Raw genomic sequence first — 22,134 nt, forward strand, 5'->3', positions numbered from 1 at the left:
AGAAACTGGTTTGTTAATAATAAAAATAAAAAAAATATAAATATGAAATACGTTTTAAAATAAAATAAAAAATAAGAAATTGAAATATTATTATTTTAAATATTTTTTCCTTCAAAAAGATATTTTTATTTTTTGTAATATATAATAATATAAAATATTTTTTTAAGTAAAAAATAATTTATTTTAGTCTTTTAATCAAAACAGCTTTTTTTAAAAATTGGGTTGTACAAACTTTAGCTTTTAGCTGTAGCTTCTTCATAAATTCTTCAAAAAACTGTTTTTAACTGTTTACCAAACACTTTTTTATCACATCTATTTTAAAAAGTAACTTTAGCTTTTTCAAAACTAGCCCAAAGAGACTTAGCTGAATTATCCCAGCGTTAAACCCCTTCAGTCTACGTGTCTCAATCCGGTTGGTCCACGTATTTTGGACAAAATCAGGGGCAACGTTTACCCCCAAGCCTTGTTTGGTGAAAAACTAAACAAGGCTTGCTTAGATGCCTCCGGTTGCCTTATTAGCTTCGTGGCACGTGCCTTGGGCGCGTGGGGATATATTAATGACCATCATTACTGCAGTTATTTGCTTTTTGTAGACAACGATTCGTTTTCTGTCCATTTATTGATACGACGCATTAAATGGGTGTCAGTCGAGTACTCAAACGTTTTCTATCGCCTTGATGAGTGCTTATTCCAACCGTTGGATCTGTAGAATTCGAATCGATTGCCATCCTGACCGTACGATGATGGTCGATCACAGCTATCTCACACCTGTCCTGGCCTATAAAAGCCAGCCTTCTTACTTCATTTGGTTACTTTCAGCATTTTACCAAAATTTCTTAAAGTTTTCTCAGAGAGAAAAGAAACTTCAAACACCATAGATCACTTGCTTCTATTCCTTCATCGTTGCCAGTCTTCATTCTACTGGCAATCAACACCAACCCTCAGCCTTCCAACTTCATGTAAGTTCTTCGTATACCTTATACTTGCTTACTGTTTATTTATATAGCATGTTTTATGTTTTCTGGGTTGGATGTCGAACTTCTAGGAATGAGTTTGCCTGAGTTTACTGTATGATGCGTTAAATTCCTCTTTTTTGCGTCTTGATGGCTCCTTTTCACTACAACTCTATTGAGGAATCATCCTTATCTTATGTAATAACGTCTTTACGGCTTAGAATAGGTCTTGCTTTCTCGGCTTTGCCCTTTTTTTTTTTTCTCTTTTTTTCTTTTTTGCAATGTCACTGCCTTTGGGATTTTTGCACCCGATTCTTGCCAAGGAAAATCTCTTGGGGTTTTCTTATTTGGCAAGCATCTGGAGGGGGCCTCTTTGCAGCGGTTAGGGGACCCCATTCCCTTTTTTGAACATTAGGGTTTGGTTTGGGGCCTAACTGCTGGATTTTTCTCGATTTTTTTTTCTTTTCAGAACCAAAATGTCTGCTTCCGCATCTAGTTCTAAATCTTCCAAGAAGGGAGAGGTTCAACTGGCCACCCTAGAGGAGGTCATGCGGGGTCCCGTGGCCCAGGAGAACTATAAGTCCCGTGCTAACGGATGGGAGGCGGATGAGCTCCACTCCACACTGACTTGTGCCCACCAGCTTGAAAAGATTGTGGTGGTGGCAGGCATCAAACCATCAGCCTCCAGGACCTTCCACTGGCTGCCTCGAGATGAGGAGATGCCCAATCACAATTATGGGGGCTTCGGCGCTTGGAGCCAGACCCATTTGATGTCCGGGGCTATGCTCCCTCTTCAGGACTATTTTGTAAATTTTCTAGTTTTTCTTGGCCTCGCGTCGTACCAATTAATCCCTCAAGCATGCCGCCTGCTTTCAGGCCTGTTTATTATGTATGCCGCCCGGAGCTGGGGTTCGCCTAGTCCGGCTAAAATTTTGTATTTTTATGAACTTGTATCTGTCCCCAAGAAGGGGGACAAATTTAAAGACATATTTTATGGCCTTCGGGCCCACCCTTTGAACGAGGGCTCAGTCCCTTTCAACCATCAAAAACACGTGAAGGAGTACCGCCACCGCTTCTTCTTCTCCTCCGGTTTCCAAGCCATGGACTGCCCAGAGCTTCTTACAAATTGGGTTAGGATCCCACCTTACATACGGACCGCACCCACTCAAGTGTTCCTTCAGCGGGCCAAGACTTTCTCCACGTACGACAAGAAGGCCCTCAACGTCGGGGGACTTGGTGACGACGGAGAACTGTCGGAAGGCCAAGCTGATAGCCGAGAATTAGTCGGTGGATGACTTCAATCTTTCCAAGGTCACCTGCCCGAATGTAAGGACTCCGGCTGCAGAAAGGGCGCTCCGGGTGGACATAATCGCCACAGCGGAGGACCGGTACCAGAAGTACCTCTTTAGGTGGGAGTAGGAGCTGGCCTACATCAAGGCCCAGGCTGCAGCCGGGAGGACCCTTCATCTGGAAGCTCCTTCGGAGCGTAGGCCCTCCAGGCCCAAGCCTGTGGCCCCGGTTCCCAACACTGGTGCTCTCGACGCCAGTACTTCAGCTTCTAGTAAGTCTCCTTTAGTAATTCATTATGTCCCTCCTGTCTGAGAGTATACCCAGCGTAGACCCATAGGGTTCGATGAGCGCCTCAGTAGGTTTAGAATGCCTTCCACCCGGTGGGGGAGTTACGCCAAGGAATATTATTTCTCCCACTTGGGCCATTTCTTGGGTCGGTCTTGGATGGGCTCTGGACCTCCGGCGTCTATTCCCCTGGACCACTCAGCCCATTTATCTTCCAGCTGGTTTCTCCCCTCGGACAGCTTTCCCGGGGATGATGAAGCCAACCTTATAGCCTAAGACTTTGCTAGGGCTGAGTTAGAGAGTAAGGGTAGGACTAGTTTTATTGCTTTCTTGTTGGGCGCACGCCTTTCTCATGATTATTCTAACACTTCGTTTATTTCTTTGTTGCAGTAGCCAGGCCTATGGAAAATCTTCTGGCCACCCTTGTCGAGGCATACAGCCCTGATGCTTCTCTGCCTCCGGCTCCATCCCAGTTGGTGACCCCCGGGAGGTCCTCGTCCAGTGCCCCTTCAGGCACGATCGTCTTGATAGACGAGGAGGGAGAAGTCGAGGAAGATGAGGTAGAGGTTGCGGCCGCCCTTGAGCGCAAGCGGAAGGGCAAGATGGTTGAGACTGAGCCTTCTAAGCGGACCTAGAGGGGGGACACTCCGGCTGCGAGCAATGACTCTGGGATTCCTCCCGAAGTGGAGGAATATACTGTGCCGCATGGCATCGTGTTGACCCTGGTCCCCGCGGATGAGGAGAGGCAAATGCTTCGCGTTGCCAAACACAACTACGCCATGGACGAGTTCAGTCGGGGGCATGCTGAGGTGGAGGCCTTAAAAAAGGTTCTGCGGGAGGAGCAGCAGAACACTTTGCACGAGGACGCCTTCCGGAATCCTTGGGACCTGAACATGGACCCTTTGACGGATTGGTTCAACCGCTTTGTCGGGCCTACCCTAGCTCCCTTCGCCTCGGAGATGACCAGCCAGTTTGTCTCCCACCTGACTCAATTCCTAGCCAAGAGATACGCGACTTGTGCCTCCATGAACTCCGTATACCAGGTGCAAGACATCAGCTCTGCTATGGTAGCGGCGAGTACTTGTAATTTATTCCCTTCTCTTATATTTTGTCTAAGGCATCTGATTTCATTCTTGTTTCTTTTTTCAGATTGCTGCCGAGACCGGCCGCCTTTCCAAGACCGTGATCGATCATGGGTTCATCATGTCCGAATTTGGGGGCATAGATGAGGCCGTGAGGATCCTGCGGGACTTGTCTGCCGAAAGGAGGGCGTTCCAGGAGGAGGCTCGACAAAGGGAAGCCCTTGCGGAGGCCAAGTACCGGGAGGAGGCCTAGCAAAGGGAGGCTGAGGCGGAGGCGAGGCACCGGGAGGAGCTAAAGGCAGAGGGCGAGACTGCAGCTAGGGCCAAGCCCGAGCTTCGGGAAGCCAGGGAGGCAATGGACGAGATGGCTGCCAAGTTAAAATCCTTGAAGGAGTTGCATCAGGTAGACTTGCAGTCGACGGCCAACCTAACTGTGGAGGTGAAGGAGCTAAGAGACTTTAGAGATCAGGCCTTGAAAAAGGCCAAAAGAGATGAGCTCCTGACCCCAGTCGTCTGCAAGCATTGCGTCAAGCGCTTTGATGACGGCATCTATATGGCCTGGCAGTCGAATGGCCAGAGCATTAAGCTAGACTTTTATCCCAAACTTGAGGAAGCTATCGCTAAGTTTCGGGAGAAGAGGAAAAGGCTTGATGCTTTGCTCGAGGAACGCCGGGGCCCTCGTCTTCCTCCTCGTATTGAATAGGCCGAGCAGTCCAACCAATTTCACCATTACAACCATATATATTTTTTTTCTTTTACATTTTCAGTCTCTTTTCTTTCCTTTTAGACAGTTTAAATTATTGTCTTCTAAGGGGAGACAGTTATTATGGCCCGTCCTCAGGCCTATAATATTTTTTTGGACTTGCTGTTAGGTCAACATATTTAAATATATACTTTCACTTTGATATGTATTCTGCTTGATTTTGTTTTTACTTTTTGGCCTATTTTACATTTGTCCGTGTGGTATGCCTCAGTACCCCCCTGAGTGGCATGAAAACAATGTTTTTAAGGCACTCAGCTTTATTCAGAATTTAGAGGTTGCATACACTTTACAGTACAAATTCTCTTAACAAAGCCTAAGTTTACATTTTTGGACTATTGGTAATACTTCCGGAGATGATCAACATTCCAGGCCCTTGGCACAATGGTTCCGTCCAACCTTTTTAGCTTATAGGTCCCGGAACCGATCTCATCCTCAATTTCATATGGCCGATCCCAATTTGGCCCAAGTACCCCCACTCCGGGTTCTTGAGTGGCTGGGAAGACTCTTCTTAAGACCATATCACCAATAGTGAATTTTCTACTTTTAACCTTAGAGTTAAAGTACTTAGTCACCTTCTTTTGATAAGCTGCCATTCGTATTTGAGACTCGTCTCGGAGTTCTTCAATTTGATCTAACGCTTCTTGTAATAAACCCTTGTTTGTTATTGGATCGAAAGTTGTTCTCCTGTGGGACGGGAATAATGTTTTCACTGGGACCATTGCTTCACAACCGTACGCCATTGAAAATGGCGAGTGGCTGGTCGTGGTTCTTGGGGTTGTCCGGTAGGCCCATAATACTCTTGGCAATTCTTCGGGCCAATTGTTTTTGCAGGCCAGCAGCTTTTTCTTTAGGGTGACCTTTAGGATTTTGTTGACCGCTTTTGCTTGTCCGTTTATTTGCGGCCTTGTCACTGCGGAGAAGCTTTTAACGACTCCGTGTTGGTTGCAGAAGTCGATGAACTCTTCACAGTCGAACTGCTTTCCATTGTCAGAGACTATTTTGTGAGGCAAGCCGTATCGACACACTATGTTTTTGATAACAAAGTCTAGTGCTTTTTTAGCAGTTATAGTCTTCATTGGCTTAGCCTCCGTCCACTTCGTGAAGTAGTCTACTGCTACTATCGCATACTTTACACCTCCCTTTCCTGTTGGCTGGGACCCAATAAGGTCTATTCCCCAGACCGCAAAGGGCCATGGACTAGTCATCAAGGTAATTTCATTGGGAAGAGCTCTCTGTATGTTCGCGAACCTTTGGCACGAATCACATTTCTGGTAGTCTATGCAATCTTTTTTCATTGTTGGCCAGAAGTACCCTTGTCTCAGTATTTTCTTTGAGAGACTTGGGCCTCCTGTATGATCTCCACAGAACCCCTCATGGACCTCTTGTTGGAAATTATTTTACCAGGATCTAGATTTACTAACAAGTATGTTGGATTAACAACCTAATATGAATTCTAAAATAATGAAAATAAACACATATAAAGTTAGAAAACCTTACAGTGGGTGCAGCGGAATAATATGACTCCTTCCGTTCAGATCTCTAGCCCTTGATTCCTTTCTGTAGAAGAGCTTCACCAAGATCTGAACCTGGATCTTCTTTTCTCCTTCTTTGATGCAGAAATTCCATAGTCTTCCATACTATGATTGAGGTACCACTTGATGTGTGTGGGCACTACTCATCTCACAAGGATTTCGAAATTTTCTCTCTTTTTCTCTCTTGAATTTCGTGGCTTATGGCTTACAAGAGAAGAGAACAAAGGTTGCTTTATATAGGGAGAAGGGAGAGCACAACTTTCCAAATAAAACAGTTTCCTTAATTACTGTGTAATCAATTAACTGCCTTATTTAGTGTGATCAACCACTTTCCTCTCTAATCTTTAACAAACTCATATGAATAGGACTTAAAAAGAATTCATACATTATATACATATAATCATGAAATAAATCATGTGAACCATGCAACATAAAATGTTATTTCTGATCTTTATTAATAAGTAAATCTGATTATATGAAATGAGTTTTATTTAGGGCATAAAACCCAACACCATTTGCACCCAACTGGTTTGTACCCTTCTGGTTTCTTCACAACTATCCATGTTTTGTTCTTTCTAAGAGAATGCATCTCTTCATGAACTGCTTGCAGCCAAGCTGCAGCATCCTTACTTCTCATAGCTTCCAAGAAGCTCAATGGTTTTGAACTATCTATCTCTTCAGCAACCATAAGTGCAAAAGCAATGAACTCAGCATATCCAAATCTGTCAGGGGCTTTGGTCTGTCTCCTCTCTCTGTCTCTTGCTAATAGATACTCACTTAGATCATGCTGGCTTCCTCTTTCATCACTTTCAATAGTCTCAGTTTCTCTTTGAATAGCTGGTGCAGGTGTAGATTGAGGCTCCACCTCATTTTGTACATTCTCATCTGGTGTAGTTTCATTGTTCTTAGAGTTGTTTACAGCTTTGAGAGCCACTTCATCTTCCTTGAACACTACATCCCTACTAATCATACATTTCTTATACCCAGGTTCTAGACACCATAGCCTATAACCTTTGACTCCGTTAGGGTAACCCACAAATATGCATCTCAATGCTCTTGGTTGGAGTTTGTCTTGCTTAACATGCATAAAAGCAGTACAACCATAACCTCTTAAATGTTCTAGGTTAGGAGCTTTACTTGTCCACATTTCTTGAGGAGTTTTAAAGTTGTTAGGCACTGAGGGTGATCGGTTGATTAAATAGCATGCAGTTTTGATGGCTTCTCCCCAAAATGACGTGTCCATTCCAGCACTCAGCAACATGCATCTTACTCTCTCAAGTAGAGTTATGTTCATTCTCTCAGCAACACCATTTTTCTGAGGTTTTTTGATCACTATTCTATGCCTTTGGATTCCCAATGTGCTACACAATTCATTAAACTCATTACAGCAGAACTCAAGACTATTATCAGTCCTCAATACCTTGATTTTTTTCCCTGTTTGATTTTCCAGCAGCCTTTTCCAAGTGTGAAATGTAGGCAGTGCTTCATCCTTGCTTTTCAATAGATGAATCCACACTTTTCTACTGATATCATCAACCATGCTTATGAAATAGTGAGATCCTCCTTTAGTTTGAATTCTAGAGGGTCCCGAAAGGTCTGAGTGCACATAACCAAGCTTTTCAGTGGTGTTGTGTTCAGCCTTAGGAAACTTCAGCCTGCATGTTTTCCCTAACATATATTCATCACAAAACTCAAGTTCTTCTGTCAATTTCTTCTTGAACAGACCTTGCTTATTCAACTCCTCAAGTCCTCTTTGACTAACATGTCCTAATCTGAGATGCCAAAGCTTGACATGACTCAGCTTTTCTGAATTTACAGCAGGTGCATCACTCCCTGTTGTAGTGTTGATATCCAAAAAATATAAACCATTCTTAAGTGTTCCCTTGAACACAGTTTCTGACCCTTGGTCAATTTTCATTACTCCATTCTCAATCTTGACAACAAAACCTAATCTATCAAACATTCCAATAGATAGAAGGTTTCTTTTAAGATCTGGCACATACCTCACATGCTGCAGACTTTTCATGATTCCATCATGATTCTTCAACTGAATTGTGCCAATCCCTTGAATCTCACAAGCCTTGTTGTTTCCCAACAGAAGTGTACCCCTGTGATCCTCCAATTTTGAATCAAACAGCTCTTTATTTGGTGTCATGTGAAATGAGCACCCTGAATCTAAGATCCATTCACCATCTGATCTCGAGCTAGACACAACAAGTGCATCTGATGACACATAGCCATCTGCAACATCAGCAACACCATGTTTCTTGAACTTGTGCTGATTCCCTCTCTTTAACTTAGCCTTCAAAGCCAAGTGATCATCTCTAAAATGCCCTTCTTTCTTGCAGTAGTAACATTTCTTCGCTACTGCAGCATTTGAATTTGAGTTCTCTGAGTTGTTCTTTGAACTGAACCTGGACTGGTTTCCTCTGAAACCACTTGTGCCATGCCTTCCTTTGAACTCTCTCATTGGGAATTTACCAGCAACAATGAGCAAGCCACCACCATTGTTATTCCCTTTCTCATCACCTTTCTTCTGAATTTCCTTAGAGTTCAGGGCTGCCTTAACCTCAGTCATTGTCAATGTCTCTTTGCCATACAAGATTGTATCAACAAAGTGTTCATACATCTTGGGGAGTGAGCTTAACAGGATTATAGCCTGATCTTCATCCTCAATTTTCACTCCCAGGTTGTTTAGATCCAAAATGATCTTGTTGTAGTCATCTAGGTGCTTCATTAGTTATTTAGTTTCATCCATTCTCAATGTATACAGTTTCTTTTTGAGGTAGAGTTTTTTGGCCAAAGATTTCTTCATGTAAATTGATGCCAACAAGTTCCAGAGGCCTAGAGCCTTTTCTTCATCAGCAACTTCCCTCAGAACCTCATCTCCAAGACTAAGCAAGATAGCACTGTGTGCTTTTGTTTCAATTTCCAGCTTCTTTCTTTTGTCATCAATCAAGTCCATTGCATCAGGATCCAGAGCCTCATAGATCCCTTGATGCACTAGGAAAGCTCTCATTTTAATCCTCCATAAGCTGAAATCATTGGAGCTAGTAAATTTGTCCACCTCGAACCTTGCAGAAGCCATTTCAGATCGGGTTCTTGAAGCTTGAATCTGATTCTTGATGAATTGAATTTGGTTCTTGAAAGTTTGAAGATGAATCTTGAACACTTGAATACAGTTCTTGATCTTCAAAATCAACCTTGCTCTGATACCATTTGTTATGAAGAACACCCTTGGTTCTTGGCCAAACCAGTGCCAAAGCAACAAGAACAGCAGAAAAATAGAACAAGTAATCAAGATATAAACTTCAAACCAGAAAAATACCAGAATTGAACAATGAAAGATAAATAGACTTAGCTTTGAATCAAATAGAAAACTTTATTCAATTGTCAAGCACCTTTACAATCCGATCCATGTATTCAATTGAGTCTAAGTGTAGAACACATTACAAATCAAACCTCACATGGTAGAAGTCATCTCTAAGGATGAGCAATTCTACTTTTTCAACCCTCCTAAACATTCACAAGATTGGTACAGAAATTAGAGAGAAAGAGAGAGAATTCTAGGTTGGAGAGGCTCGGATTAGACTCACAGAATGAAGCCTTGGTGCTTTCTTTTTATAGGCATTGGTTGAATCAAGTAGGTTGGTATTGCTTAGGTGTCAAGTTAGATAACTAACTTAACTAACCAATGACATGGATAAAATAATATGGTGATGTGGCAATAGCTTATTTGGGACAAATCATACAACACATAACCCTAGTTGGAGTGGGCCTGCTCATCAAAGACTTTAGTTAACTATAAAAACCCACGCTTCTGCTTTAACTAGATTTTACACATACAGATGCTAAGTCCATTAACTACTAATCACTAAAAATATGAGCTAACACGGCAAAGAACTATTCAATCGATTCAAATTTTAATAAAACTAATAAAAGTTAATGTTATCCCAAATAAAAAGTCAAATAAATCAGTGTGGAAACTTAAAATACCTTCTAAAATAAAGCAATTTATTTCGAAAGTTTTTAACCATATTCTTTTGAATTTTTATAGGAAAAATGTTTTTATTTAGTCCCTTTTGTTCTTTGTGTTCTAGTAAAGTGAATCAGCTTACAATATTCTAGAGCTTAATTTATATGGAGGGATACTAAATTTTATCAATTTACAATATGAATAAATAATGTGATATTAAAGATTTTTTATTAAGAGGATTTGAAAAAATTAAGAAACAAGATCTTCCATTGTTCTTTGGTATTACTTGGGTTATTTGGAGTAATCAAAATTTCTATTTTGTTTAATAATTAGAAATCTAATATTGCAGATGTGGAAAATGGGTGACTTCTTTTTGTAGGACTCTGCTAAAGCACAAGACAACTAATTGGATGGTTTGAATAACATTATTAACTATTATTAACGCAGCGCAAAAGTCTCTCTGTGATACTCTCACAGTATGGGTCAGAAATGATGATATAAATTTTTATCAAAAAAAAAAAAAAACGAAATGATGACATAATAAAGTTACCCAGTTTTCCCTTTATTATTTCTTATGCAAAGAAACAAAAAATAAAATAAAATAAATAAGTATAAATATTTTTTTTTCACCTGTCACTTGGCTTGTGTCGGTAGTTTATAACTTTCAAGAAATAAATAAATAGTAAATCAATTGTCGGTGGTGGACTACAATGATGAGATGACTATAAAGTCTTGAAACTCTCTTGTATAGTTAATTTTATTGTTTTTTTTTACATACTTACATTTCTATTTTGTTAAGCAATAATTTAGGTTGTTCATTTTAAAAAATAAATATTTATTATTTTTATTATAATTTTGGTCTTTAAAAATATATTGTAATATTTTTTTAATTTTTTTTTTTTGAAACACTTGAGGCTAATTCAAGTGGCTATAAGAGGGTGCGTGTGTATAAGAGGTTTGGGTTCGAGCCCTAGATTATGCAATGTAATATATAAACGCTTAAATAAAAGAAAAACATTTTTTTTTAATTTTTTTTATAGAAGTATTGGTTATAATTATAAGGGTAAATGACGGCAAAACCCCCAAAATTTTCATTTTGGTTTCACTTAACCCCAAAACCCAAATTTGGGCGGTAAAACTCCCAATACTCGTATTATGTTTGCAATTTACCTTTTCCGTCCATTTTAGGTGTTAAGTGCCATGTTGGACTGGACACTGTGTATACGTGGCACCATTTTATTGGTCCACGTAAAAAATTATTTAAAAAAAATTAAAAAATTAATTTAAAATTAAAAAATAAATTATAAATAAAAAAATAAATAATTATTTTTCTTTCTTTTTTTCCTTTTCTTTCTTTTTCTTTATTTTTCTTTTCTTTCTTTTTCTTTTCGTCCGAAACGACGATTCTCTCTCTCTCTCTCTCTCTCTCTCTCTCTCTCTCTCTCTCTCTGTCGATCTCCTCTCTCTCTGTCTCTCTCTGTACCATCAACGGCCGTGGCCCCTAAACCCTAAATCGTTGTAAACGGTTGCATAACCCTCCAGTCGGTCTCCAATGTCATCATCCACAACATCCATATCCACCACTGCAAACCCTCGGGACACGCAGACATTGCCTCGAGTCCCACCCACGTCGGATGGCGAAGTGTATCTAACGGTGATGGTATTTCCATCTACAGCGCACGCAAAATTTGGATCGACCACTGCACGCTGTCTTACTGTACGGACGGTTTGATCGAAGTAATAATGGGTTCGACGGAGACTATGACCACTGCACTGCTGTTGAGTACTACAGTGGATGAAAACCCCATCTTTGCAAACCCAAAATCACACAGTTTCACATTCAGATTATGGTCTAGAAGGGTTTTGAAAACCCTAAATCGAGACTAAAGGGAGAGATCGAGAGAGAGAGACGAGATCGAGATTCAGAGAGAGAGAGCCTAAGGGTGGTTAGAGAACTGCTGGGGTGGCTGCCGGGTTTTGAAAACCCTAGATCAGGACTGAGAGAGACAGAGAGAGGAGAGAGAGAGAGAGACACAGAGAGAGAGAGAGAATCGTCGTTTCAGACGAAAAAGAAAAAAAAAAGAAAGAAAAAGAAAAAGAAAGAAAGGAAAAAAAGAAAATTATTCATTTTTTTATTTATATATATTTTTTTAATTTTAAATTAATTTTATTTTAATTTTTTTAATTTTTTTTAAATAATTTTTTACGTGGACCAGTAAAATTATGCCACGTGTACATTGTGTTCAGTCCAACATGACACTTAATACTTAAAATGGACGGAAATGGTAAATTGCTAAGAGAATACGATTATTGGGGGTTTTACCGCCTAAATTTGGATTGTGGGGGTTAAGTGAACTAAAATGAAAATGTTGGGGGTTTTACCGCCATTTACCCTAATTATAATATTATTAATGTAAATTTTAAAAAAATTCAAATTATTTACAATGTCAAAAATAGAGTTCTCGATATTCTCATTTTCCACACATGTTCAAAAAATTTTAAAACTATTTTTAACACTGTTCAAAATTCTTAAAAAATTTACAAAAACAATATTATAACTATATAATAACACGGTTTTTTGTAAAAAAAAAATTAAAAAAATATTCCTACAAGTGTCTTCGAATGCAAATGTTAAAAAAAAGATTATAATAAAAAATTATAATTAACACTTTTCTTTTTTAAAATAGAACATAATAATACTCTAAGTTTAAAATAGAACCTAACAATAATCTACCCTCCAAATGTTATGAAAATATTATTTTTCAATTTTGTGCTTAAAATTATTTATAAGTTGGTTAAATTTTAGTTTTATTAAAATAAATTGATTAAAATTGGGTTACGAATAATATTATGTACTATTTTGAAAATATAAAGTTTGCATTGTAATTTATAAAAACAAAGACATCAATTCGTGATGTTTGCAAAATTAAGAATTCAAAATAATATTTGTCAAATATTATATTATAGAAAAATATTAAATATACTGTAACACCCTAACTAACATAGGCGTATTACGTGATTTTTAAACATGCTGTGCAGCTCGTTGCTAATCAACGAGGTTTATGGAAAACGTGATTAATTAAAATTTTTGCTTTTTAATTAAACTTATAAAATAATATTACAAAAGACTCGGGATCCCGATTATAAAATCATTTACAAAAAGATTTTAACTGTTTAACTGATACACAAAATAAATGTCGCCTAGCGACCAGTTACAAAATCAGCCTCGCTGTCCCGATGATCGTACGCTCCAGGCCTAACCGCCCCGACATGTACAACCTTAACAAGCTCGCTCACGGTCCATCAGCTTTATCCTTGCCTTTACCTACACATAAACGTAGAACTGTGAGTCGACAGACTCAGTAAGAAAAGCATAATAATATTCATACATAATCCCGGTTATGATCAGACGCCCATACCCCTGATCATAACCCTAACTGCCGTGTCCAACACGATACCGAGTCCCACTACTGCCGTGTCCAACACGGTACTGAGCCACTACTGCCATGTCCAACATGGTACTGAGTTCTGAACGTTCATAGGGACAGTACTATTGACACGTAACAACCTGATCGGTCGAACCGGTCATACTCCGGCTGCTAGTCATACTCCAGCCTGTACCGAAGTGTTACTATATCCTCCTGATCGGCCGAACCGGTCATACTCCGGCTGCTGGTCATACTCCAGCCAGTACCGACGGGATACGTCAATAGTACGGAACCACCAACCATGTGTCAGCCTGATCGGTCGAACCGGTCATACTCCGGCTGCTGGTCATACTCCAGCCTGTACCGACGTGACAGGGTTGGATGGTTCGAAGCCAACATACATAACTAATGTAATCTAACAGGCTTCCTACATGCACGCTAAACATGTATTCTACATATGCATACTGTTATACTAATCTTACCTGGATTCCGAATTCAGGTGTGCCGGTCAACCTGACTGGAACTTTAGCTGAGCGGCGGATTACAGGCTCCTAAACCATAAAAATCACAACACTATAAGTGACACGCTAAATCACTTCCCGGGGACTTAAACTAGGAAATAAAAGTTTCCCTATCGATAAAAAGCATGGCAATACCCCCTAAAACATAAAAACGAGGAAAACTAGGGTCCCTGAATTTTCCCCAACCGGTAGACCGGTTGCCCAACCGGAATTCCGGTTCTGGAAAATTCAGAACCCTCATCCGGAATTCCGGATGCACAACCGGAATTCCGGTTCCTCGCAGGCAGCAAACCCAAAATTTCATAACTTGCACAAATCAACCCCAAATTGATTCAAACCTTCCAGACCTGTTCTATACCTTCCCTAGAACATTTCTAAGGCATCAAAACAACCCAGAAATCACAGATACGAAAAATGCCATTGGAGCTCAAGCTTTGAGTTCTAAACTCAAACTTGAGCAAAACCACCTAACATGCATTCAAACTAGCTTGAATCTACTTAAACAAGCATATCTAAACCTCAAAAATAACTAAAAACATCAAGCAACATCACAGCAACAGATTATACAATTTCTTTCAAAAATCACATATTTTTCATGGAAAAACTATAGCTTGCTCAACCTAATAATCATGCTTCAAAAACAACTCAAATAACATCTAACAAACATGCTTTAACCTCTGAAAATAACCATAAAACACAGCAGCAATAACACCCAAAAATCATGCATGCATCATCATCATACTTTCTTAAAACACAAGAAAACACAAAGAGAAGTTAGAAATCACTTACCACAATTAAGAGCTCCCAAATTAGGTTGAATCTAGCTTGAAAATCAAAGAAAATTCCAGCCCTTGAACCCCAAGCACCCAGCCGAAAAGAGAGAGGGAAAAAAAAAAGAGTTTTCTATTTTTTTCTAACTTTGAGATTTTTTGTAAAATGAAGAAATGAAATCAAATACACATATAACATTCATTTCAGCCAATTAATAAATAATTAAACATTTAATTTTCATTTAGCAAAATCACAAAAAGACAAAATACTAATGGGGCAAAAAGACCATTTTGCCCCTCCACACAAAAACCACATAAAACACACTAAAGGGGTATTTTTGGGAAATTCTAAATTCCCGGCCATTCCCGACATTCCCAATGTCCAATAAACTGCCCCAAACTACTAACATGCTAAGTTGTGATTTCTACTGAGCCAAACACCGAGTTCCAAAATACCGGGCACCGGAATGCAAAATTATGCAAACTACTACATGACATAAAAATGCATCACTGAATTCCATAAATAACAGTATAATAAATTATTTAAATAGCTATAAATAATTTTCATAATTAATCATAAATAACTGCTAATTTCCAAATTAAGCTAAGCGGGCTTTACAACTATCCCCCCCTTAAAAGGATTTCGTCCCCGAAATCTAACTTGAATAACTCTGGATATTGAGCTCTCATATCTGACTCTAGCTCCCATGTGGCTTCCTCCACCTTGCTGTTTCTCCAGAGAACTTTGACCAATGCTATGGTCTTATTTCGAAGGACTTTATCCTTTCTATCCAGGATCTGCACTGGCTGTTCCTCATACGTCATGTCTGGCTGTAGCTCAAGACTCTCATAACTGAGTATATGAGAGGAATCTGAAACGTATTTTCTCAACATCGAGACATGGAATACGTTGTGAACTGCTGATAAGGCTGGAGGCAATGCTAACCGATATGAAACTTGACCTATATTCTCGAGAATCTCGAAAGGTCCTGTAAATCTAGGGCATAACTTGCCTCTTTTCCCGAAACGTTTAATCCCCTTCATCAGAGATACCTGTAAAAACACATGGTCCCCTACTTGGAACTCAACATCTCTGCGTTTCGGATCTGCGTAACTCTTCTGTCTGCTCTGTGAGGCAAGCATTCTAGCTTTTATCTTCTCTATCGCCTCATTGGTCCGCTGCACTGACTCTGGACCTAGGTATTTCCTCTCCCCTGTCTCATCCCAGTGGATGGGAGATCTACATTTCCTACCGTATAACAGTTCATAGGGAGCCATCCCTATCGTACTCTGATAACTGTTGTTGTAAGAAAATTCTATCAACAGTAGATACTTATTCCATGAGCCTTCAAAGTCCATAACACAGGCTCTCCACATGTCCTCCAATATCTAAATTGTCCTTTCGGACTGACCATCTGTCTGAGGATGGAATGTTGTACTGAATTTCAGCTTTGTACCCATTGCTCTTTGCAAACTTTGCCAAAATTTGGAGGTGAACTTCGGATCCCTGTCCGAAACTATAGACTTCGGTACTCCGTGAAGTCTTACGATCTCCCTAACATACAATTCTGCCAACTGATCCACTGTAAATGTTGTTCTAACCGGCAGAAAATGAGCAGATTTCGTAAATCGATCCACCACTACCCAGATGGAATCAAACAAACCCGTGGTCCTAGGTAACCCGACCACAAAATCCATCGTGATATCTTCCCATTTCCATTCTGGTAGGGTTAGAGGCTGCAACAACCCTGCTGGTCTCTGATGTTCAGCCTTAATCTGCTGACAAGTGAGGCATCTCGATACGAATTCTACCAAATTCTTCTTCATACCGCTCCACCAGAAGTACGGTTTAAGATCTTGGTACATCTTGGTGGTGCCGGGATGCAGAGAATACGGGGTAGAATGAGCCTCCTCGAAGATCTCATTCCTAAGTTCCACACTATTCGGAACACAAACCCTGGCTTTATACAAAAGCATCCCACTGTCTGACACGGAAAAATCCTTGGCTTGACCAGCCAATACCTCATCTCTGATCTTTACTAAATCTGGATCCGTCATCTGAGCGACTTTTATTCTTTCCAACAAGTCAAATTGCAGCGTTAAGTTGTGAAGCTGACCTACCACAAACTCAATGCTGGATCTAACCATATCCTCTGCTAGCTGAGGTGAGATCTGAACCATATTAGCTACTTGCCCGGGACCCTTTCTGCTCAGGGCATCGGCCACTACATTGGCTTTTCCGGGGTGGTAGAGGATCTCACAGTCGTAATCTTTCACTAACTCCAACCAACGCCTTTGTCTCATATTCAAATCCTTCTCAGTAAAGAAATATTTGAGACTTTTATGGTCGGTATAGATTTCACACTTTTCCCCGTAAAGGTAATGCCGCCAAATCTTCAATGCGAAAACCACCGCGGCCAACTCTAGGTCATGAGTCGGGTATCGCTGTTCATAATCCTCTAACTGACGGGAGGCATAAGCGATGACCCGATCGGCTTGCATCAATACACACCCGAAACCCTATTTGGATGCGTCACAATAAACTACGAACTTCTCGCTGTCTGAAGGCAAAGCTAGCACTGGAGCGGTAATCAACCTCTGTTTTAGCTCCTGAGAACAAGCTTCGCACTTATCTGACCAGATAAACCGCTGATTTTTCTTTGTAAGTTCGGTTAGGGGCATTGAAATTTTACAGAACCCTTCGACGAACCTACGGTAGTACCCAGCTAAACCTAAGAAGCTTCTGATCTCTGTCACTGTCTTCGGTCTCGGCCAATCCCTGACGGATTCGATCTTCTCGGGATCCACCTTGATCCCATCTTTGCTCACAATGTGCCCTAGGAAGGACACCTGAGATATCCAGAACTCACATTTCTTGAACTTGGCATAAAGTTTATGTTCTCGAAGCCGTTGCAGTACCATCTGAAGATGTAACTCATGCTCCTCTTCTGATTGAGAGTACACGAGGATGTCGTCGATAAACACAATCACACAGATATCGAGGAAATCCTTGAATACTCTATTCATCAAGTCCATGAACGCTGCAGGAGCATTGGTTAATCCGAATGACATAACCAGAAATTCGTAATGTCCATACCTAGTGCGGAAAGCCGTCTTCGGAATGTCCTCCTCTCGGATTCTCAACTGATGATAACCCGAACAGAGATCAATCTTAGAAAAGACCGTCTTCCACTGAAGCTGATCGAACAAATCATCGATCCTAGGTAATGGATATTTATTCTTCACCGTCAGCTTGTTCAATTCCCTGTAGTCGATGCACATCCTCATAGATCCATCCTTCTTCTTGACGAATAAAACCGGGGCTCCCCAGGGTGACACACTGGGCCGAATGAACCCTATGTCAAGCAACCCTTGGAGCTGAATCTTTAATTCCTTAAGTTCAGCTGGAGCCATTCTATACGGGGCTTTGGAAACCGGTTCCACCCCTGGTGCTAAATCTATCACGAAGTCGATCTCCCGCTGAGGTGGTAACCCTGGAAGTTCTTCGGGAAAAACATCCAAAAATTCCCGAACCACTTTGATGTCCTCTGGCCGAATGGTATCTGACCGAGTGGTGTCCACCACCACGGCCAGAAACCCTAAACAACCGCCATGCAATAAATCTCTAGCTGACATGGCCGAAATCACCGGGATCCGGGATCCCTGAACTGAACCAACAAACACAAATGGTTCTTCACTTTCCGGTTGGAAGATCACCATCTTCCTTTTACAATCAATGCTCGCCGAATATTTAGATAGGAAATCCATTCCTAAAATAATATCAAATTCGACTAAACTCATCTCTATCAGATCAGCACTTAACTCTCTACCATCTATCCTGATCGACATAGACCTAATCCACCTACTGGAGATAACCGATTCTCCACCAGGTAATAGGGTTCCAAACCCTGATTCATATCTATCATACGGTCTATCCAATTTACTAAAAACTCTGGGCGCCACATAAGAATGTGTAGCCCCAGAATCAAACAGCACTGAATATAGCGAGTTATTAATAGAAAGCTGACCTGTGACAACTGATGGGCTGGCATCTGCATCAGCCTGAGTGATAGCGAACACCCTGGCGGGAGTGGGTATCGCTGGAGCTCTCGGTGCCTCTGATCGGAGCTGGGGACAGTCCCTCTTGAAGTGTCCGGGCATGCCGCAGTGAAAGCATCCCTGACCTTTGCACTCACCCCGATGGTGCCTCTTGCAGCTAGGGCACTCGGGATAGGAGAATCGGGTCTCAGTACCACCAGGACGACTCCCTCTGTTCTGGTTCCCCCGGAACCTCTTGTTCTGACTCGAGCCACCGGAAGCAGTGGGTGCTCTCTTCCTCTGGTCAATGGCCGAACCACTACTCCCCTGGCTAAAGCCTGATGCAGGAGGGGTAGGAGCCCCGCCACTCACCGGAGTACTAGCTGACTCCGACATACACCCAACTGCGCCCTCAGCTCGCAGTGCCTTCTCCACCATCTGAGCATAGGTGGTGCTGTCGTCCGTGGTAATCATCAGATCATGCTTGATCTTGGCATTCAACCCGTCCAGGTACTTCTCCTTCTTACTGAAGTCGGTCAGCACAATTCCCGAGGCTAACCTCGCCAACCGATCAAATTGAGTAGTATACTCAGTGACGCTCATATTCTCACGCTGGGTCAGGTGAGCGAACTCTTTCCTCTTGGCGCTTCTGACCGCCTCATTGTAGTACTTTGCGTTGAAGAGTTCCTGGAACCTTTCCCAGGTCATGGTGGTGACGTCATGGATCTGAGACACCATGTCCCACCAGACCAGAGCGTCCTCCTGGAACTGGAAAGTGGCACACACCACTCTGTCGTTACCGGTGACACCCATAAAGTTCAGGATCTTGGTAATCACCGTCAGCCATTGCTCGGCTTTCATCACGTCCGGACCTCCCAGGAAAACCGGAGGTGCTTGCTTCCGGAACCGTTCATACAAAGGTTCCAATCTATGGGCCGCCACCACTATCTCGGCCTTGGCAGCAGGGGCAGGTGCCACTGGAACTATGGGCACTGGAACTGCAGGAGCACCCTGCTGTCTCAACCTCTGAATCTCGAGGTCTTGCTCTTCAATCCGGGCTTGCATTTCTGCAAACCGTAACTCCCAATTCTGGGCTCCCTGATCGGCCCCTAATTGGCGGGGGAAACTGAGCTCCTTGTCCTTGGTTCGACCCCACTGAGTTGCCCTGACTCTTGGTAGTCCGCCTGGCGTCCATCTGATTAGAACCGCCTGCGAAACCAAGAGTTGGCATATCAGGTCGTATTCAAGGAGAGCTTACTAATGCCGCTTAATTTGGAAATTAAAAACGAAACATGCGCCTATTCTACTATCAGGCTACTAACATGCTTCCTAACATGCTTATTTTTTTATTTTTTTTTATAACTGAATAAAATAAACTACTAAAGCAATAAAGGCTTACTGAACCGTGAAACGAGCTAACTGCTGATGATGATTGAACAGGTCGTGACGATCTTCTAAGACAACACAGCGGCTACGATACCAAATTGTAACACCCTAACTAACATAGGTGTATTACGTGATTTTTAAACATGCTGTGCAGCTCGTTGCTAATCAACGAGGTTTATGGAAAACGTGATTAATTAAAATTTTTGCTTTTTAATTAAACTTTAAAATAATATTACAAAAGACTCGGGATCCCGATTATAAAATCATTTACAAAAAGATTTAACTGTTTAACTGATACACAAAATAAATGTCGCCTAGCGACCAGTTACAAAATCAGCCTCGCTGTCCCGATGATCGTAAGCTCCAGGCCTAACCGCCCCGACATGTACAACCTTCACAAGCTCGCTCACGGTCCATCAGCATTAGCCTTGCCTTTACCTACACATAAACGTAGAACTGTGAGTCGACAGACTCAGTAAGAAAAGCATAATAATACTCATACATAATCCTGGTTATGATCAGACGCCCATACCCCTGATCATAAGCCTAACTGCCGTGTCCAACACGATACTGAGTCCCGCTACTGCCGTGTCCAACACGGTACTGAGCCACTACTGCCATGTCCAACATGGTACTGAGTTCTGAACGTTCATAGGGATAGTACTATTGACACGTAACAACCTTATCGGTCGAACCGGTCATACTCCAGCCTGTACCGACGTGTTACTATATCCTCGTGATCGGTCGAACCGGTCATACTCCGGCTGCTGGTCATACTCCAGCCTGTACCGACGGGATACGTCAATAGTACGGAACCACCAACCAAGTGTCAACCTGATCGGTCGAACCAGTCATACTCCGCCGTCGGTCATACTCCACTGTACCGACGTGACGGGGTTGGATGGTTCGAAGCCAACATACATAACTAATGTAATCTAACGGGCTTCCTACATGCACGCTAAACATGTATTCTACATATGCATACTTTGTTATACTAATCTTACGGATTCCGAATTCGGGTGTGTGCCGTCAACCCGACCGGAACTTTAGCCGAGCTGACGGACATGTGCTCCTAAACCATAAAAATCACAACACTATAAGTGACACGCTAAATCACTTCCGGGGGACTTAAACTAGGAACTAAAAGTTTCCCTATCGATAAAAAGCATGGCAATACCCCCTAAAACATAAAAACGAGGAAAACTAGGGTCCCTGAATTTTCCCCAACCGGTAGACCGGTTGCCCAACCGGAATTTCGGTTCTAGAAAATTCAGAACCCTCATCCGGAATTCCGGATGCACAACCGGAATTCCGGTTCCTCGCAGGCAGCAAACCCAAAATTTCATAACTTGCACAAATCAACCCCAAATTGATTCAAACCTTCCAGACCTGTTCTATACCTTCCCTAGAACATTTCTAAGGCATCAAAACAACCCAGAAATCACAGATACGAAAAATGCCATTGGAGCTCAAGCTTTGAGTTCTAAACTCAAACTTGAGCAAAACCACCTAACATTCATTCAAACTAGCTTGAATCTACTTAAACAAGCATATCTAAACCTCTGAAAACAACTAAAAACATCAAGCAACATCACAGCAACAGATTATACAATTTCTTTCAAAAATCACATATTTTTCATGGAAAAACTATAGCTTGCTCAACCTAATAATCATGCTTCAAAAACAACTCAAATAACATCTAACAAACATGCTTTAACCTCTGAAAATAACCATAAAACACAGCAGCAATAACACCCAAAAATCATGCATGCATCATCATCATACTTTCTTAAAACACAAGAAAACACAAAGAGAAGTTAGAAATCACTTACCACAATCAAGAACTCCCAAATTAGGTTGAATCTAGCTTGAAAATAAAAGAAAATTCCAGCCCTTGAACCCCAAGCACCCAGCCGAAAAGAGAGAGGGAAAAAAAAAAGAGAGTTTTGTATTTTTTTCTAACTTTGAGATTTTTTGTAAAATGAAGAAATGAAATCAAATACACATATAACATTCATTTCAGCCAATTAATAAATAATTAAACATTTAATTTTCATTTAGCAAAATCACAAAAAGATAAAATACTAATGGGGCAAAAAGACCATTTTGC

This window comes from Cannabis sativa, chromosome 8, assembly GCF_029168945.1.
Source record: "Cannabis sativa cultivar Pink pepper isolate KNU-18-1 chromosome 8, ASM2916894v1, whole genome shotgun sequence".
Classification (NCBI taxonomy): Eukaryota; Viridiplantae; Streptophyta; class Magnoliopsida; order Rosales; family Cannabaceae; genus Cannabis; species Cannabis sativa.